Source organism: Alligator mississippiensis, chromosome 8 (genome assembly GCF_030867095.1).
Source record: "Alligator mississippiensis isolate rAllMis1 chromosome 8, rAllMis1, whole genome shotgun sequence".
Lineage (NCBI taxonomy): Eukaryota > Metazoa > Chordata > Crocodylia > Alligatoridae > Alligator > Alligator mississippiensis.
In genome coordinates, this window is record NC_081831.1 from 6,892,809 (window position 1) to 6,913,117 (window position 20,309).

Sequence of the window (20,309 nt, forward strand, 5' to 3'; positions counted from 1 at the left end):
CCCTTTGGAATTAGCCACTCTAGCCTGTGACTGAGAGATGCTGCTCCTCTCTCTCTCATGAGATCCTGTTAATCCAGGCAGTAAGGGAAGGCTCCAGTAAAGTGATGGCATGGTTTATGGACATATTTTCCACTTAAGGAGTGTGTTGCCACCAGTTAGGAAATGGCTTCTGAACTGGCACAGTCTGAGCATTCTGCAGAGGATGTGGTGCCCATAGTTATGCTCATCTTAAAGCAATGCCTCTGCAAACTGGGAACTAACCTGTGAGCCAGGCATGATCCCTACTTCCTGTGAGGTTAAGTGACTTGCCCACGGCCACACACTGTCACTGGCTGAGGTAGGCTTAGGAAGCCTTGATCTTCCATGAACACAGAGTAAGTCAGTGGCAGAGCTGGAAACACAGCTCAGAACCCATGGCCCCAGGCATCCTCATCCTATGCACTAGCAGGGCCATTTCTGGCAATTCAAGGAGTTACATATTAGGGACTTACTCTTAGGACACTGGTCAGGTTGCAGTTGGAGTACTGCGTCCAGTTCTGTGCGCAGGCCCTGCACTGGTATCCTGGAGCCAGTGCTGGTGGGGCCCTGAGCGGGGCGGCAGGAGCACAGGGCACGGGCTGGCAGGGATCTATGGAGCTGGGCTGGGCTGTGCCAGCAGGGAGAGAGGGGAGCTGCCCTGGCTCTACAGAGCCCCTGCCAGCCAGGACCTAGCGCTCCTGCTGCCCCATTGTTGGCTCTGCTGGCACTCCTGCCCAACTGTGGCTGGCCCCTGTGCACCCGCTCACTCCCAGTGCCCCCTACTCCAGCCCTGTGGTACAGATGGGGACCAGCGTGCACAGCCCCAACCCTGCACACCCGCGCTTTCCCCCACGCCTAGCAGCAGTTTCTGCCTAGTTGCTGCTGCTGTGATGCTGGGGCGGATAGTGTCCCACAGGAGTGTTGGGGGGTGTTCAGCGGTGAACCCAGAAGTGGGTTCTGGGTCTGCCAGGGAGTGCACTAGGGGGCCCTCCTGTGGCCCCCCAGCTCGACAATTGGCCACAGGGGGACCCCGGGTGCCCTCCCCAGACCCAGGAGGCACCAGTTGCTGAGCTGCGGGAGGTGCAGAGGGGACCCCCAGATGATCCCTAGCAGACCCAGAAGTGGACCAGAAGTGCTTCTGGTCCTCTTCTAGGTCTGCTGCCGAGTGCGCTGGGGAGCCCCCCACACTTGTGTGGGATGCTCCATCTGCCCCAGCATCACAGCAGTCATGAGCCGCCTGGTTCCTTGAGGTACGTAGAAAAAAAATATTTAAAGCTGTGTCTATGTCTCAATTGCCAAATCTTTCCAAATCTCTCCAAATTGATTTGGAGGGTTCCAAATCGATTAGGAGACATTAAAGGGTCCTCTGATTCGATTTGGAGATTTGGCCACCGAATTGGGCCAAATCTCTGCTGAATCAAATAAGGGACCCAAGACCTTGGACAGAGACCTATCAGCTGAGCTAGCAGGGTAACTGCATTAGCTTTGTAGAGGCCAGCTAATGTCCTCTCTATGCATTAGCCAACAGGGAGGGATGCAACTTTATAAGCCAGTTACACAAACACGGATGCACAATTCTAGCATAGGCCCATTTCTTTATACACTGGGTATGCCTGGTCTTTCCCATGGCAAATGTTTGACTGAACATGTAATTCTTCATTGCAGCAAGCCCAGTAAGTGTAAAAGTCTAGTAAGTGAGGGAGATCTTTCACTCCTGTCCTACCAGATATAGGGATTCATTTTACTTTGTTAGTCTTTATTATGGCAATGAACATTATATTGCCATTTAAATGAAGCAGGCCTGCTCACTACATCTACAACCTCTAGTACTGCATTTAGGAGGCAGCTCAAGTGAAAATGACTTTGGAAAGGCCAAGCGGAGGCCATCAGAGTCATTAAGCAGAGGTATCAGGGTACTGGAGAGAGAATAAAACCAAATTGCCTCCCCTTTGCCTCCCTACTCCCAGGTACCAAGTGCAAAGAACTCAGACGGGCTGAAGGGAATATCACTCTTGTGTCTTATAGTCTGGGTAAATTTGGTCCTGCCCCAGGGCAGGGGTTAGATTAGATGAGCTTGTGAGGTCCCTTCCAGCCCTACACAGCTACAATCCCTTTCCCATTCATGTGCTGGCTGCTGGCTGCTGCAGAGCCATTGGGCTGTCCCCAGAGCACCCAAGCCCGTTTATTTTCCATCTGTTGCCTGTCCAAAGCAGTGCTAATAAACTCCAGGAGGATTGTGAGCTGTCAGTCATGGAAGCAGTGCTCAGGACCAGCATAGGCAATGGGGAACAAACAGGTTTCAGAGCAACTTCAGGGTCACGGGATGGAGACCACAGTGCAATAGCTGCCTGCAGAGACAAGAGGCCACTGTATTAGTGGCTTGCCAGAGGGGAGCAATGGAGACCGGCTGTTGAGGCAAACACAGATAGCCCAAGTCCCAGTGCACACTCACAGCCATAGGTGGTTGTAGGCTCTTCGGCTTTTCTTTTTGCAGCTGCTGACTGCTGCCCTTTAAACTCCTGCATGCATTAATTCTTCATAACCAGAGGGAAGAAGCTCTTGGACAAGAAGGAGTTAAGGGCCTCTTATCTGCTTTAGGCCACATTTCACTAAATTAACTATCTGGGAGCACTTCTCCCTAGTCCCGGAAGAGAGTGCCATGGGAACTTGGACTCTGGTCCCCTGATGCCACATCTAGTCCCCTCTCTTGACAAATGGGACAGAGGTAGCTGATAACTGAGAGAAGGACAGTAGTGGTGTAGGGAACCACAGAAAGAAGACCTCCTTCTTGCTGGAGATGGTTTCAGTCCACAAGCCTAACTCCAGACACCACAGGCTCAAGATCCTCTACACTTTCATCTCTGCTTCTTAGGGGTTTCTGAAGATGATTCAGACCATAAAAGAGAGGGCACTGAGCTGCCTGAAGCAACAGAGGATATAACTCTAGAATGAGAACATGGCCTGGGGTAAAATCCAGGAATCTTTGACCAAAATTTTTCAGACTTGCAAGTCTGTTGGACCCGTCTCCAGCAAGCAGCAGGCCTTCTTAGTGTGTATTCCTAAACAGGTAGGCACCTGTTCAAGAACCTGAATGAGTGGCTAACTTTCAGAAGTACCTAGATCTGCCACTGAACTCACAGTCTTCAAAGGTTTTATTCCAGGTTCTAGGTCACAAGCATATTAAAAGCAAACTGCAAATGAAGACTGTTGAAAAGCAGCCAGGTTTCCCTGCACATTTAGCTGATGTCAGTTGTGAGCAAACACAGATGCTTTTGCAAATTAAAAGAGGGACACATTCAGTAGTCAGTGGCAGACTGTGGGGATTTACAGCTGAGACCAGCCTACTTTAAAGGCAAGGCAGCCTAATCAAACACCCATAGCTTCTCCTTGCTTTTGAAGGCCAGATTGCCCCCTTTACTTTTGCGAATATACTCCATGGAGAGGTGCCACACGCCAACAGTGGCTGTTTTGCACCAGAATCCTTTGTCCTTTCTGTCCCCTGGTCCCCAACAAGTAAAGCTAGTTTCTTAGCTTCTTTTACTGAAATGGGCTCGTTTCTTGAGGATGCCAAATGGAGACATTGTTCTGTCTAACCCTCAAGTGTTCGCCTGTGAGAACAGATCAGTCAGTGAGATTGATGCAGTGTACACAGAGTCCCACATCATTACAATAACAATGGGTTTTCCTCAGACCAACTCTGTTTGATCAAACCCACCAGCATTTAGAAACATCGCAGCTAGGAGAGCTGCTTGATAGCAGAGTGCCTGTGCAGAAATGTTTTCTGAGAAGCAGCATTGTGCAGTTGTTGTAGCTACGCTGATCTAGGGAATACAAGAAGCAAGATTCATTTGGCATCAACTAGGCCTGGAGTCAACACTGCTCTTAAAAAAAACAACAACTTAGCAACTAACTTACTTTAAAAAAACAATTATGAAGGCCTTTGAAAGAAAAACATATTCAAGTCTGAGTAGTCCCCGTTTTCTGAGGGTTCACTTTGATCTACAGCCTGACAACCCATATCGCAGTGTACTTCTTCAAAATCATTCCCTCTCTATGCACCTCTAAGTTAGCTGTGGGTAAATGCAGGCTCACTCAGCCCAGATATCTATTTCCCCTTATTTACCGTGAGATGAACAGCCAGCACATTCATCTTGCAGGGTAGAAGGGAAAGAGAGAGATGTAGAAGTCATTTCAGAACATAACCTCTGATTGACAGCAGCAATATCGCCCACTTGAAAAGTGAACATGGATCACACAACTTTCTCCTAGGAAGTCACATGGCTTGTACAGATTTTGTTAGCAAGGGAATCAAACTTTTCATATCTGAACTTGTAAAGAGACACTGCCAAGTTACAAGTCCCAGGTGAAATCCTGACCCCAGTGAGTGAGAGGCAAAACTCCTATTCACTTTAAAGGGGGCAGGACTTCATCCAATACCTAAAAATCCACACTAGCATTTCTTATTTATTTCAGTTTCAAGTAAGGCTGGTGGTTAGACTGCCCCTGGCTATGACATCGTTATGAAAATAAACTGGCCCATTTTGCTTTGGTTTGAAGTTGTTCCTAATCAGTCTCACTTGGTCCCAATCTCACCAGAGGCACACACGGAGCTGCAAAAAGCCACAAGGGAAGGTATGAATCCAAACCAATCCCTCCAAATTAAAATCCACTCAGGAAAATATATTTATAAAGACTTAGCTTTGCACAAAGCTATTAAACACAATAAATATGGGGCCTAACTGAATCTCCTGAAGAGGAAGTTTGGGTTGGAGGTGGTGAATTTAGACTGATGTTTATTAACTACTATAAAAAGGTTCAACATGATGGAACTCAAAGCTCATTTAAAATGATGCAAAGTGCAGATAAACCATAAGTGCAAGCATGACACACAGATAGGCCATCTACCCTCCTTCTATGGACACTGTAACAAAATAGCCTAAAACACTCAATTCCAAGGGACATAGCCACAGGTCCCTTAAAATGTCAAGCAAACTGTTGCCGCGCAACATTAGAAGTGTTCATCTTTATGGGCATCAAATTCAACTGATAATGGATCAGTCATCCCCTGTAGCTAGCAATTTACATATCCAGCCTGCAAGCTGTTATGGGGTCAGTGGACATGAACTACATGAATAAATTAATTCCTAATAGGGAAATTAATGTCCATCGTAACTCAACTTAATGATCACATTTTCTTATAAAAAGTATTTCCAAGGGATGTCCATGCTGGACTAAAACAGATCTGTAGTACATGGTACATGAAGTATATCTGGGCTGTAGATTATAAGATACGTTTCGAAAATGTGACATGTTCATGTTTCACAAGTGAAACAAATGTCAGCTTACCCAAAAGGAAACCTTCCCTGGGTTGATTTATAACATGTCAAACAAGTGATTTTAGTGCACTTGTATTAAACTGAAAGCCTTATCTTCCTAGCAAAGGAAGATGTCTTTTAACACGTTAAAATCCAAGGTTGATGTCTTAATCTACTGCCAGTATGCACATTTATGTTACATACCTGGGGACCAGATCAAATGTTAAGCCTTCTACACCAGAGATAAAAACAAGCCAAGAAGAAGTGAGCCTAATTTTCAAAGGTATTAACCTCCCTAAAACAACACTGACTTCAGCTGGAGCTGTAGGCTTGGCCCCAGCAATGCAGCTAGGAGTTTAAGGAAGTGGATGAAGTAGGACCTTTATTTTATATATAACATTCAGTACAGACCCAGAAATTAGCTTTATTTTAATGCAACATTTATATATTAGAATAGATTTCTGAGACAGAAGAGCCCCAGGATTAAAAAACAAGACCAGAAGTGAAGAGATCTGGGTTCAGCTTCCAGCTCTGTCAAAGCCTCTCCATGTTATACTGGGTAAGTCACTAACTTCTGTGCCTCAGTTTCTGTGAAGTGAACTGTACTGGTGCTAGAGAAATGCCTTGAGATTCTGAAATGAAAAACAGCTATAACAGCTCCATTCAGCTTTAGGCAAAAAATGCAGAGGTGCTGAAGGATCAGACCTAAAGGAAAATGGGACCTTGGGGAAGGGAAAAAGGAGGGTGACTCTGAAAGCCTACTTTTGACCTCCATAGTGCTTTTCATCCTTATTGATCCCTCCCCACTGTACTCAGACCACATAGCCCCTCTGTCTCAGTGAGATCTCTTCAATGCTTATTTGTTGCTGTGTAACAGGTAACAACCAGTTAACAGGTAGAAAAGGACAAAACCAGCACTAGCTATATGGCAAGAATCAGTATGTTGGTTGCAGGTGCTGCTGCCCTAGCGAGGCACCTGCCTCACATGGCACAGAGAAGCATCTGCCCAAAAAAGTGCAACTAAGATGCTGGGGAAAGCAATCAATGTGAATCAAATCTCAACCATGGAGTCTCTTACCGGCTGCTTATCAGTGAACACCATTGCTGAAACCAAGCCAGCCTAGAAACAACAGCACAGAGCAGCAAGTCGCAGAAGGCAATCACTGCTCCCGAACAACTCTTTCTTGCTTTGTCCAAACAGCTTTGCAGTATGCAACCTGCCCTCGTTTCACAGCTCCAGGAAGCTAGGGGTCAACGGGCTTGGTCTCTTGTGTAGACAGCCCGGATGTCTCAGTAAACCTTGCAAGGTCCTGAGCTGCCCTGACAGTAAGCACTATTGGACAGATACTTGTAATGAAAAATAAAGCAGCTTCTTTAGGGTAAAGCCACTGCTGAGCCCTGATGTGCATCCAGTTTGTAGCTAAGACTGAATTTCACTGGGCAGGAGAGCAAATCTTGCCAACAGAAAGCACAGGCAGCTCCCTGCACAATCACCATGCACCAGTGTCTACCCCAGGGGGCTGGTGACTGGGAAAACAGAGGTGGAGACCAGCTGCCTGCTCTGGGTGGCATACACAGACTTCCTGGAGATGCCTCATAGAAGCTACTGCTGCTCCCTGCACCTTTATACTCCCACTAGGCTCCTGCTCCCTACCCAAGGCAGACCCAGGGTCAGGATTCACTGGGATGAAACGTGCCCATCGGGCAGACTCTGAGCCCCATCCCCCTGTTACATCTAACTCAGGGACATCAACCTGGGTTCCCATAACTTTCCTGCCCATGGGGTACATGCTGAGGTATGTGCTCTGCAAGGGAACAGAGGGGCTGGGTACAACAGGAGCTCCAGACAGACCTTCAGCTCAGGAAGAAACACCATCCTAGGTGGGTACTCTTTCAGCTGTAAGTCAGGACCAGCTCCACCAACAGGACAGCCAAGGTAATAAGCATGGTCTCAGCCCTGCAAAAACCAGCTACTCACTGCTGCCAAGGGACACCGTGAGCCTGAGAGTTAACCACAATTTCAGCACCAGGAGCCAGGACAGAGATGGTCTGTGGCTTTGAAGCATCCTTCGTGCTGCCAGAGGGCAGAACTGGTCGGTGCTGACCAAGCAGACAGCTCCCTGGGAACTGGTCTTCCCATTCAGGCCACTTCACGATAACTGCAGGCCAAGCCCGCTGAGCACCAAGGGCTGGAGATGAAGCCATGGGGCTCTGCTGGTGGTAGTGTGAAGAGCAGCAGGGCTAGAAAACCTGGAGTCTAAAATAGGCTTGCAGGTGCTGGCCTCAGCCGCTTCAGTGCACCACAGCTTTAGTCAGCACTGGTCAGGAATGAGGGGAACGAGATAAATGTCCCCCTAAGTGATGTTAGTGTGTTAGCATTGTAATATCCTACTTCCTGTCCTTGCTTTACCTGAGGCAAGTTAAAGGGTGCTTTTGATGTTTTAGGCACCAGGTCTGGTAGTTGTGCATGGGGCTGTTCCTGAAGCTTTTCAGAACAAGAAAGATGAACACTTGTCTAGGATGATTTAGTCAGGGATGATCCTACCTTGAGCAGAGGGCTAGACTAGATGACCTCCTGAGGTCCCTTCCAGCCTGACTTTCCTATGACTCCTCTCACAGGCAAAAGGTTTCCTTCAGCAAGGACCCAAACTCCCTGATTCACACGCTCAGACTGTGGGGAGGCTTGTATCCAGATATGCACCTCAGCTCCAGCATCAGTCCCCTCCCTCTTCTAGCAGTCCCCTCTCCATGCTTACAATGCTCCTGGTAAAAGGAAGAAAGCAAGGTATGAAACGAGCGGACAGCCTCAGCCCAGCTCCTTGGCAATGGGTATCCACATCACAACCTGCCATAGCCACACATAATAGCCCCATTTGGTACCTCCCCACCAGCTGAGATGACTGAGTTGGCACAGAGCCCACTACAATGCTGGGTTGGGGCCCAGGACAGGAGAGAGCAGGAAAGCTTGCTGCGAGCGCCAAGAATATCAACCCAGCTCCTCCCCATCACTGAGCTGCCATTTAAAAAGAAGGATGGGGAAGAGTAGCTGCATCCATGACAAGAAGAATGGTGTGATTAAGAAGCACAAGAGCATTAGTGTAACTGCACCAATACTGCTCCTGCCTTTGTGGTGAGAAATGCCTTCAGCCTTTCCCTGGTTCACACTCTCCTAAATGGCACACTTTTTTTTCGGCAGATCTTCCATGTCACAGACAGTTTGACTCCAGCCTGAGTTCAAGCTCCTCCAATGAACTGAGACACAGTCCACACTCAGCAGTGGGTTTGATCCATTAGCTCAGATGGCGTGATACGGAGGGAGCTTCATATTATGAGGCACAGAGATAGACGTGACACCCAACTGAGGTTTAGTCTCCAAACCTGCAACGCTGCAACATCTCAGATTAAAAATAGCTCTATTTTACACAGCCTGCCAGAGCTGGAAAGGAGGTGAAAATCCACAGGGGAGCTGATTTAATGTGCTAAAAAACAGAATTCTACCGACACGAATGTATACACGCTAGTTCTAGGACAAATATAGCACACATCTTTTGGTTCTCAACTCACGTTTCACTGGGCTGGAAAAATACATTTTAGGGAGGTTTTTAAGCCATCTCCAAAGCTTGAGCAAGCCTGGCCCAAGAAAGACATGTGAAAAAAGGGTCTCTGGATTGTCACAGGCATCCCATGTCTAGTGTCCCTGATCTGGTTTCTCTCTCAAATCCCAAGGGCTCATCTCTTCCACCAGCAACATATTTGGCACAAAGAAAGAGAGGTGACTATTACTGAACTTTATCGTCAGAGTAATACATCGAGGCCCACATGCTGGTTGCTGTACAGATGCAGAAACGAGGAAGAGCTCACCAGCCAAATAAGAAGGATAGGGACTGCAAGCAATAGCATCAGTTTTCTCTGGGAGAATGGAGGCAGAGCGATTGACTCCCTGGACTCACAAAGGAACTTTGTGGCAGAGCCAACAACTGGCCTCAGATTACACCCAAATCCCAGCCCAATGCCTTACTCGCCAAACTAACTTTCCCCAACTGCAGAAGACTGCGTTCAGAGAACAATGCTTCACCTCTTTCCATAGCCTGTCCCCAGTTCAGCCAATAGCTCCAATACCGAAAGCAGTCCCACCTGCCTCTGCACATCCCAAAAATAAGTAGTGGAGTAAAGCTGCATGTGCCTCCACTTTAATCCTGGGCGAAACCTGCCCAGCTCTTTGGGGATAGCACAGCAAGTTGTCCATTTGTATTATTTAACACAGAATACACTATTTTTCCACAAAAGTTACAGCTCTGCTTCTTGGAGTCAGGCAGTACACTCCGCCCTTATTGCTTGGTAATAAAATAGCAAACGGACAGAAGGACTTCCAGAGCGACCAGAGACTTTACAGGAAACTCCCAGAAAATAGCCTAGGAGCTGGCAGAAGCACAGCGCTGTCAGCAAACATACTAATGCATTTCTCAAAATGTGGAGGGTTAAACGTACCTAACATAGGCAGACAAGGTTCTTTGGGTAGATGTGATATCTTTTATTTAGCTGGTCTAATAACAGATATCACATTGACCCAAGAACCTTGTCTGCCTACATCCTATAGTGATGCAGGAAGAGGCAGGGTAGATAAGGGATTATGTTTAGATCGCTGTTGCTATTTAGAGTCCTACTATAATACATGGAAGCACTGAATGACTTTTGCTCCTCACTCTGAACCAGCTGAGGAAGAGCAAAGCTGAATTCTCCACGCAGCACTGGCAAATATTCCAGGAATCCATAACTGACTGGACAGTAACACCGAGCATCAGGAATCATCACAGCCTTAGCTCGATACCCTTAACTGTGATGAGCTGCAGAATTTCATTCTCAGCTGGGACCTCGTCCTGAGAGGTAAGAAACTTCTGCTTCTCCCGTTAGCTTGAAGGGAATCTGCTGGTGCCTGGGCAGTGGAAGAAGAGGGCAGATGCAGACAGATACCACAGCAATTGGTGCTATATGAACAGCATACAAAAAGAGTCACCAGAGCGCTTATGACACTCAAGCCACAGCGGTCCAGCCAAGTATCACTAAACCTCAGTTCAGGTTTGCTTTACATTACTCATTCCATTTAAAGTTACAAAAAACCTCCCAATATCGCTACAGGTAAATAATTAAAAAGGATTAAATGGAACCATCTACCAGGGAACTGCTGGAATCCTGAGCCATTGCCAGAGAAGATGAACTTGCCAAGATGTCATTTGGCCTTAGGCATTGGCAACAGGAACATACTGTGTGTGTTGCAGCCACACTTTTTGTCATTAACGTGGGGTTATTAGCCTATAAACTCACTGTTGCTTGCAAGAGCGGAGTAATTTTTTGCATGAAGTGGTTTGTTTTTCGGCAGGCCCAGAAGTTAATTAGTTTTCCCCGCTTTATTATTCCACGCGGTCAAATAACAAGATGGAGCTGCCCGTCAGCTGGAGCCACGCAAGGTCCAGAGAATTCTCACTGCACCTTTCACCACTGTTTACCGTGCCCATAAATCAGCTGCTAGTGAATGACTTTCTGCTCCAGCTTGTCTCGGCCACTGACAGCAATCCTAAATTGTCCCATAAATCAATGCAACAATGCCAGAGCTCAGGTCTGGGGACCACAGCAGGAGGGGACTGGAGCTTGGGTAAGTGCACACACCCACTGTCCGGGAGGTGATTCCAAACAGGCAGCCCTATGAGGACCTGGTCTCTAGGGCTGTCACATCCAGGGAGATGATGTGACCTTGGTGCCATGACACGCACAAGCATGACCCCCCGAGGAATGCCATCAGCATCTCTACTGCAAAAGATGTCCCATACTGAACCCCACCCACATGCACACACAGTATTCACTGATCCTTGAAGGAAAGAAGTCCTTCTGCTGTCCAGGGCCAGGAGTTTCTTTATACCCTGTGAGATGAAGGGGCGAAGCAAGCACCCTGCCCAGCCAATGCACTCATGCAGCAAAAGGCAGTGAATTAATGTCACCAAAAGGCTGCCATGTGACAAAAGAGCTGTAGCTTAGGGATGAGGCACCAGTCCAGGAGTGGAAAAAAAAATAATGGCAAGCAGGCATTTTTGCTTTTTCCCTTCGACAACACTGGTACAAGTGACAAATGTCTTGGGAGATGATGTCAATCCTCAAAGCCACATATGTACCTCGATTTCGGAGGGATAATCCTTCCAATAGGAATCTCCCCTCTTCATGCTGTTGTCTGTAGCATTTGTAAGCAGATTGCATTGCAGGAAATCAGGAAAAACCCAGATGAGGGCCCATCTCAGACTGCCCCACCTGAGACAGTAATGCCAGAGGAGCCAAACGGTATGACTGTCTAGCACAAATATGGTCACAGCTAGCAGGGGCCCAGCTTACATTCCCTAAGCAGGTCTATAGATCATGGACACTGTATTATAAGAGAAAGGAAAAAGTCCCTGCCTGCAATAGGCCAAGGAAATATGATGGAAACCCTGCTAGCTACAATCATTTCTACTGCCAGCCTGGGCCTGGGTCCCAACAGGTATGACTGGACACATGATTTTGGGAAGCAGAACTTACTGCTTTTGGGTGGTTCAGTCGTGTAGGATGCCAGCTACTCTAGCACCAGTCTAGTAAAGTCTGTGTCAGCCTCCACTCAACTGTGTAATGATAATTCATTCCATCAAGGCACTCTGTCACATGCTTAGGTGCCTTTCTGGATCAGGATCAAAGTGCAGAGGACCTTGCAGGATTGAGCCCTAACAGCTGTTTGGATGAAACTTTCTGTTCTTCACCTTGGTGGACACGTCTGTCTGTCTACAGGCTACCTTCAGTCAACCATTCCACCAAAACCCAACATCAGAACCAAGCTGGCTGCAGATTTCAGGGTCTGTCCCACCCCACCCCCAGTCTGAGTCTCAAACCCCTGATATAGAGAAGGGTAACAGAAGGAGCTCCCTAAAAATGGCCAGGAGCTGCAAAGCTAGCCACATGATGTGAATCTGGATCCATGGCTTTCCTTCCTCCTGCCTGGCTTATTTATTCTCATCTGCTGTCTCCTCCAAAAGGCTCCAGAGGAGACACAAAATACAGCATGTCAAGTATCAGAGACCGTGAAGAATGGTTCCTAAGGGGAAGATTTATCCAGCTTGTTTAACATCAGTTTCACCCATCATTACTCTGGTCACCAGCAGTGTAAGGTCACCCCAAGCAGCTGTTCCCGAGGGATGGGAGGAAAGCTGAGGGATTTACTTTTAAATTTGGGAGGAGAAAGAGAATTAAAAGCTCAAGTAGGACTTTCACATCCTCTCGTGATGGCTCCTTGACCCAGAGAAAGGCCTCAGAGTTGGAGCAGTGCTACTGCTAACTGAAATCAGGTCTCAGAAATCTGCAAGAAATCTTTGCCTTTTTAAAGGAGTTAAATGAGAGATGAACCCCCATCAGGATCCAGCTCGGACGTAAAAGGCATGACTCACAGCATCATGCAGTCACCGGGACAAGTGCAGCCAATCATCCCCAAGCTCCTCTGTCGATAAGTCCCAGTGCTGCCGGCATGGGGACAATGCAAGATAGTGGTTTCTTTTGCCCCAGCCACCACTCTGCAGTTGAACCTCTCCTGCTGCCCATCAGCCTGTTGGCATGACATGGCAACAGCCCAAGTCAGATGTCAGCCATTGTGCTCCCTCCTGGGCTGCTGAAGAGGATTTGGGTCAAGATACCACACAGCATCTTTCCAAGGTGCTATGCAGAGATGTTTCAGCTACCAGGCAGCTGTCTTTGGGGTGGGTCACAGCAGGTGCACTACACTGGTGTCATCAGGCAGGCTTTTCAAAGGGCCTTTAAGAGCAAAAGTGAGGGTTGGTTTCTCTAGCTAAAATTGCAACACAGTCAAAAGAACACAACTACCCAGCTGGGGACATGGTGAGAGCACTAGGGTTCATGTCTCATCTTGCACAAATATAATCTGCATGTGTATGATCCCATGCTCTCAAGGGACCTTGGCTTCACATGGCCTTAGCAGCAGCAACAGCTAGGATCAGATGGGATGGCAGAGAGACACCCTGAAAACCTGGAGTGCAGCTTCTTGCAATAGCCCCATTTATACACGTGCCTAATACTGCCTTTTCTGACCTCCCTTCACCTGGGTCAGCATTGCCCCACACATTTTGACACTGAGCAAGTTTCTAATCTGTACGTGCAGCCACTGTACCGTATTTGGAGAGAGATTGCAGCTTCAGTAAGGTGATTTCTGGATTTTCCAAGTCTCTGCTATGCCAAGCCCACAGCATTTAGTTTGTGAACATGTTTTTCCAGCAACAGCTCAACAGAAAAGCAACACAAGCTTCATACCTGTAGGAAAAGAGCTCACCTTCCTGACCTCCTGGAAAGTAACTTTGGAAGCCTTTTCAATGGAGCATGTACGAAGTGATGGTGATAAAAAAGGAGGAAGCTGGCTGGGCAGCTGGCACAGTTCCCATAGAGATGGGACCCCACTCAGATCATAGTGCTGTGGAACGAGATGCTCAGTACATGGGCAATTTGCATAGCAGCTTTCAGACACATTGCTGCTGAGACTTTTTTTTTTAACACACAAGCTCAGATGTTAATGTTGTTTTAATGGGCTTTCACATATAAGGTGGGATGTCGAGAGTGACACGTTAGCAAGAATGTACGTGCCTCTAAAAACAAAACCACTTGGCATGTTAGACCAAAAATACAGGAGTGTGTGTGCTACCAAAACCCACCCCCAGACCTCAAACTGCCTGCCAGGAAGATAATGCAGAGGGAAAGTCACCTGCATGCAGTGCAACTCCCTTTACATCTGCTGCTCTGTGCTTTAACATGCAGGTTTCCCACGTCAGAGCCGGAGGGGAGAGTACATGCATATTTCTGTGAAGGGACTGCAGCCTCTTGAAACCTCTGCCAATGCAGAGGTGCATCAGGCTGGCATGAGCCGTTTAAAAAAGATCAGACTCATTCTTCCACATGCATGAACATCACTGGGCTGCCGGGACTTGCACAAGGGAGTGAAGCATGGTCTAATGATTAGCACACTCCTCCAGAACTGGAGAGACTTGGGTTCAAACCCTTGCACCAACACAGACCCCTTCAGCAAGGGATTTAGCTGCTTTGATGGGTGGTAAATTCACATTTTCCTCTCTTAATGTCTGTTTGGTGAGAGAAGGCCCTAAAAGCAAGGCACTTAAATACCTTGGAGGATAAGGGCCTTAACCTGGGCCTCAGTTTCTCCATCTGTAAAATGGGAAGACAGCATGTTCATGCTTCCCAGCAGTGCTGAGGATAAATATATGGAAGGATTATCAGGCACTCACATGTTGCAGGAGCAGTAGCCACCTAAGTGCCTGAGACAGCTGGCTGGCCTGCTCTAGGCAAACACCTGGTGTGAGCGCCCACAGCAGGGTACACCTTGTTTGGAAAATCTGCCCTCAAAGGTGTTTAATGCAAGATTGAGGTTACTGGCTCACAGCTCCTGCCACAGCATCTCGCCTACTCTTGCACATCTAGCCAATGCTCCTGGACAGCAGCAGTCATACCGGCCTTGGGAGTAAAGCAGGGGACCAGGAGTCTGCTCATAATCAGCTCTGCCACCTTCAGTGGGTCTTGCCCTTAATGTGCTAAGTCTTCCCTTTGTTAACACTGGGCGTTGAGAGGCTTTGAGGCCCTCAGAGAAAGCCCAGAGCTGGAGGGGCTGCAAGGGCAGAACACCTCCCTCACCCAGCAGAGAGAGACCCCTCCATCTGACAGGGACGGGGGCAATACAGTCCAAGGGTAATTTTCTAATCCAGGAGGAGCGAAAGGGTTAACACTGCATGACAGAGGTCAGCAGCGCCTGGGGGAGGGAAGTGAAAGGGAAGCATTGTGGTTCCAGACAGCGGCTGGCCGTGGCCCCAGCCCCACTTGAGAAATTTAAAGTGATGGTGGTTCTGGGAAGAAAGAGGATGGAGAGCCCCGCTGAAACCTCGAGTCTTTGTCGCTCACAAAAGAGCGTCCCTTGACTCATTAATTGTGTGCTCCACGGAGGGAGTGCCTCAAAGAGCAGCGGATGACACACGCCCAGCTGTCCCTCTCGCCCCCTCCCAAAGGTGGTGGGGCAGAGGCAGGTGCTCTGCCAGTGCCCTCTGCTCCAGACTAATCTATTCTGTCTCCTTGTCTCCTCCTCCAGAAGGCCACGCTGAAAACTGCAAATGATATTAGACGCCAGGGTGCGGGGCAAATACAGGGGCCCCTCTGTGCACTGCCAAATGAGCTCGGCTCACTTCTAAGTCCTTTTCCCCCTTCCACCACCCCCGTCTTGGTTGGGAGTTGGGTGGGGAAATAAATCCCTGGGCACTCCTACCAAGTGTCCAAATTCAATTGGGAAGGCAGATAGGGAAAAAGAGGGATGCTGGCTCCACAACTCAGTCTTGCCTGTGGGCATCTCTTCAGCAGGCTTCAGATCAGGTCGTCAGCCCGCATATTTTTTAAGAGCCCTTTCCGCTCCGCAACTTTTTCTTGAGAGAAAAACCCTGAAGACAAGCATGCATGTCTACAGAGGAGAAAAGTGAACCTGTCTGTACAAAAATGTTGTACCAACTGCTCAAATTAAACCATTTGGCTACTTTTTCTGGATATAGCCAATAGTACCTAGCATATCAGCTTAGATTATAGCAAGCCCTATTCTACGAAGACCTTTGCACTCTCAGTGACACGGGACCAACCCTACACTGAAAAAACTCAACTGCTTCACTGACAAGCCCCTGGCCAGGCTGTTTGATATTTGCAGCAGGTTCATCCTGCTCACTTACACTTTCTGGCTCAGTCCTTCTCCATATATTAGCACAAGGTTGTTGCGTTTGGGTCTCCACTACTGCAGGAAACAGACCTGGCTTCTCTGGCCAGGAGGAAAATAGGCTTTGGTCAGAGCAATTTTTAACCAGGGGTTCTGAACCAGGCAAGTTGGATTTGGGTGCACCCAATGTTGATCTGGTGATCACGGGTAAGCTTTTCCTAGCACAGATAGGAGCTCCATGATCTGCCAGGATGTCTCCGTAGTGTTGCTACTGAGCCTTGGCTCTCCACTAGCAGCCCACACAGCCAGAGTTTAATTTTGCACATCTCAAGATTCTTGGTAATCTCTGCTCATCTGTTACCATCCCACCCACGCACCAAGTTCAGAGAGGAATCCACGCTGCCACGCAAAATGCAGGCTGCACTGAAAGAGAACCGCGAAGTACCAGTCTAGCGAAGAGCTTCTTGTCTATTGAATGCATAGTTACACAAACAAGTCACTAGAGATAGTCTCCAAGGCATGGGCAAGAGGAAGGGAGAACTTGAAGGAGGGAAGCCAACACCAGGAACCCCTCTTCTGGGCAGTTTAAACGGCAGGGACTTGGATAAAGCGGGGCCTGGTCCAGGCTATTGCTGGGTTCAAATCCTGACTAATAAGGTTCTGAAAAGCCCATACTCCAGAGGAAAAGAAGCACAATTGTGGGTCTTTTGTTATCCTGTGCATGTCCAAGGACTTCAACCCCCAACAACAGAGTCGTAGTCCTCTCCCAAATGGAGATAACTAGGCACAAAGAGGGCTAGATAATATCTGCCTGAGATAACAGCCGATCGGGGAAGAGGGCCAGGGGCCTGACTCAGCCTTCCACTGGAACAACCAGGTGAACCCTGCCCCAACATGAGAACTGGGCAACCTCCCTTCATGCCTGCATGAGAACGAGAGAATCAGTGCAAAACGTTACTAATGGAAAACAAAGGACAACTGCCACATCCACCTTCACGCTGCCAGACCCTGCTCCCCAAAGCTGTCACACCCGTCACATAATCCGTCTCTGTGCTTAACAAAAACAGGGGTCCTCTACAAAGGAAAAGCTGAGAGACCTGATGGGGGGAAGGGAGCAAGCTGGCTCTGCTCGGAGTCTCGAGTCAAAACAGGGAAGAATGTGCAAAGAGCTCAGAAGCAACTCAGCCCCCCAAGAGGCAGCAGATGCAGAGCAACGGCCTGGGTGGTGGTGGAGGGTGTTTATGAGCACAATAAATAAGTGCATGCATCCATGTAAACGTTACCATATAAAAGTGACTTAGTGCCATGTCCCTAAAATAAAACTGTCCTCAAAAGCAGCACCTGGAAAGGCAGCTGCACTGCACTTCAACTGCCAGGCTGCAACGCTGGCTGCTCATTTCCAGGAGGATCCATGGGTGACATCCCAGCACCACTGAGTTCAGAGCAGTTTTGTCATTAGGTTCAGCAAGGCCAGGATTTTACCCTAGAGACATTTATTAGATCCTCACAGAGCAGTAGTCAGATATGAACCCCAACCTGAGCTAGAACTTTTAAGTTAGAGTTGGGTGTTTGACTGGTCAAATAATGTTTGGTCAACTGACCAGTCAAATATTGGTCCAAAATTGTAAGAAATTGCCAATAGGTCCAAATAATACACAGAAAAAGCAGAATTTTTCCATTAAGAAATGTGTCAAAAACAATTAAAAAATCATATTTCTGTCAAGAACACTTAAAAAAAAAAGTCATTATGTAAAATGGCTGTAATCTTTGACTGGTCAAAAAATACACAGTTGATTGACCAGTCAACTGACAGTATATGGCCAGTCATTAGCCCAGCTTGCCAACCCTAATTTAAATAAGTGGTGACCTTAGATCTAAGCACTGGCATTCTCAGCCTGGTGTCCTAGGCACAATTTGCCCCTGTAGAAGGGGCCACTGACATGGATCACTTATGGTGACCAGTGAGATTGAATAGAGCTGGCCAAAAGCTTTTCACCAACAAAAAAAATTGTTTTAGACTAAAACCTCCTGTTTTGATTAAAAACAATTTTTTTTAAACAAAAGATTTATATTTTTATAGGAAATGTGTGAATTTTCAATGTTGTACATCTGAACAAAGAAGTCTGAAATTTTGGGGGGAAACCCGAAAAGAAGTTTTTACAAATTATGAGGAAAGATGTTTTTATTGTGATGTTTCACACGGTGGCAGACTACCACCGGCTCCAACTACTCCCTTGACCCTTGCATGCCATCACCCCTGCAATCAGAGCCCAGATCACACCTCTCCCACTGCAAATTCTCCCTAGAGTTTTCATCTGTTTTGCTCACCCCTGCCCCCTCCAGTCACCAGTACTACCATTCTCCCCCAGGGTGGTGAATGGAGAGATTTACAGGCAGACAGGGAGCAAGGACACCACCACACTGAACCCTGTATCGGAGAGCTAGGAGGCCAGTGCTCCGGGCAGGACAATTCCTCCCTTATTTGAACGCGCCCGGCAGGAGGATTCCCAGGCACCTGTTCCACCTCCAGGCAAACATGCAGAGGGACTCGTGTTTAGCGCTGCATGGTAACGGAGCCGTAACTGTCAGGGACATCAGTGCATGTATGTCCTCTCGCCATTGCAGCGGGGGGCCTTCTATTGTGCTCACATTTCATGCAGACTCCAGCCAGAGTTCAAACAAAACACAGACCCCTCTGTTGACGCAGTGAGTTCCTAGATATTCGGAGCGCGTTTCATGATGAACGGCATCTCACTATTCATTGCGCAGCTAATGGGTTTTCTGTCTTCCTGATATAACACTGAAGGAAGACGCCAGCTTTTTGCTTTTGCCCACAGGCAACAAGGGCTTTATTGATTTACTCGGGACTTGGGACTGGTTTTTCACAAGCTGCATTCTCTCTGATAATAAAGCCTTATGGACAGGGCTTAAATTTCCAGCTGCAGCCCTCATTGAAACATGGCTAATTATTTGGGAACTTGCTTTACAGTCTGTTTCCCTCATCATTAGGGTAATGTTCCACAAGTCCCACCACCATCAAACCAGTCTTTAAAAAGACACTTTGCTATTCAGTCAAATCCTCTGCACCCCTACCTGTTCCCCTCCAAGCCTGAGGCAGCTACCAGCCTTGGCCCCCAGCCTGCAGGGGCTCCAAGACTGCAGCCAGGGAGTTGGCAGGATCAGGAAAATTAAGGCAAACTTTTGAAATGAGAAAAAGAATTCAGAATGGCTGAAACAAATCACGAGCGAGTCCTCTGGCACTTGAGCTGCTGGCACGACTCAGTGGAACACTAACAAATTAAAACGTACTTTGCAGGTTTAAGTGACTGACCATTAAAAGGATCTTGTTCCCGCGCCCTCCAACCACCACTTCGCTACGGTGTGTGATGGCAAACGCTATTCAGCCCAGATTTATGGATTAATAAGAAATCGTACCTCACTGGGTTATAAATGGACTCTCATCGCGACTGGTAGTTGTACCGTTTGCTGAATACTAACTGAACCCTCTGCAGTGGAAGGGCACCCATTGGAGCGACTGCACCACAGCCTTCAGTTTTGCAGTTTCTCCACATTCAAGGAGCAGGGTTATTGACTCGTAAAGCAGTGAAGAAATCCCATCAGCACTTTAGTACTGCCAGAGCAATGCCCGGGGAAGAGTAACAGCTCACTTACAGACAGGGATACTTACATGCACGCACACACACAAGCACAAAAGTTTAGGACATGAAGATAGCAGTACAGCTTAGGAGCAAGTCAACCCTTAAAAAAAGCCACCAAAAAACCCTGTTTGTTATATATACTTAGCATTTCAGCCTGACAGCCAAAAGGAATGTCATAAAGCAGCTATGCTAGGAAAAGCATCTAAAAGCATCATTTAAAAAACTAGACTCCAGGATCGAGATTCTCAACCAGTATTAATCAACCTGGACTGATCCACTTCCAGGGAACTACAGCAATTTAAACCCACGGAGGGTCTGACTTATTATATTTAGTTGATAAAATTATGGAAACATTTTTTTGAAAGTTAAAGGATTAGGTCCTCTGCTGGAATATGTGGGTATAGCAAGCAATATCCTTGTGCTGAGGATCTAGCCCAAAGCATGCAGTGATCATTTGGAAGCTGCTGACTTGCAAGAGAGTCTTTCCATCCACAGAGCAGATAAATCACAACTGGTTGCAAGTTTAACCCCCCCCAGCCGACACCA

At 47.6% G+C, this 20,309-nt stretch overlaps 1 protein-coding gene across 1 annotated transcript in view; it reads right to left on the reverse strand.

Moving 5' to 3' along the window:
- Positions 1-20,309, reverse strand: part of RHBDL3 (rhomboid like 3) — a 108,585-nt gene that overhangs the window by 84,637 nt on the left and 3,639 nt on the right. The window lies entirely within an intron of this gene.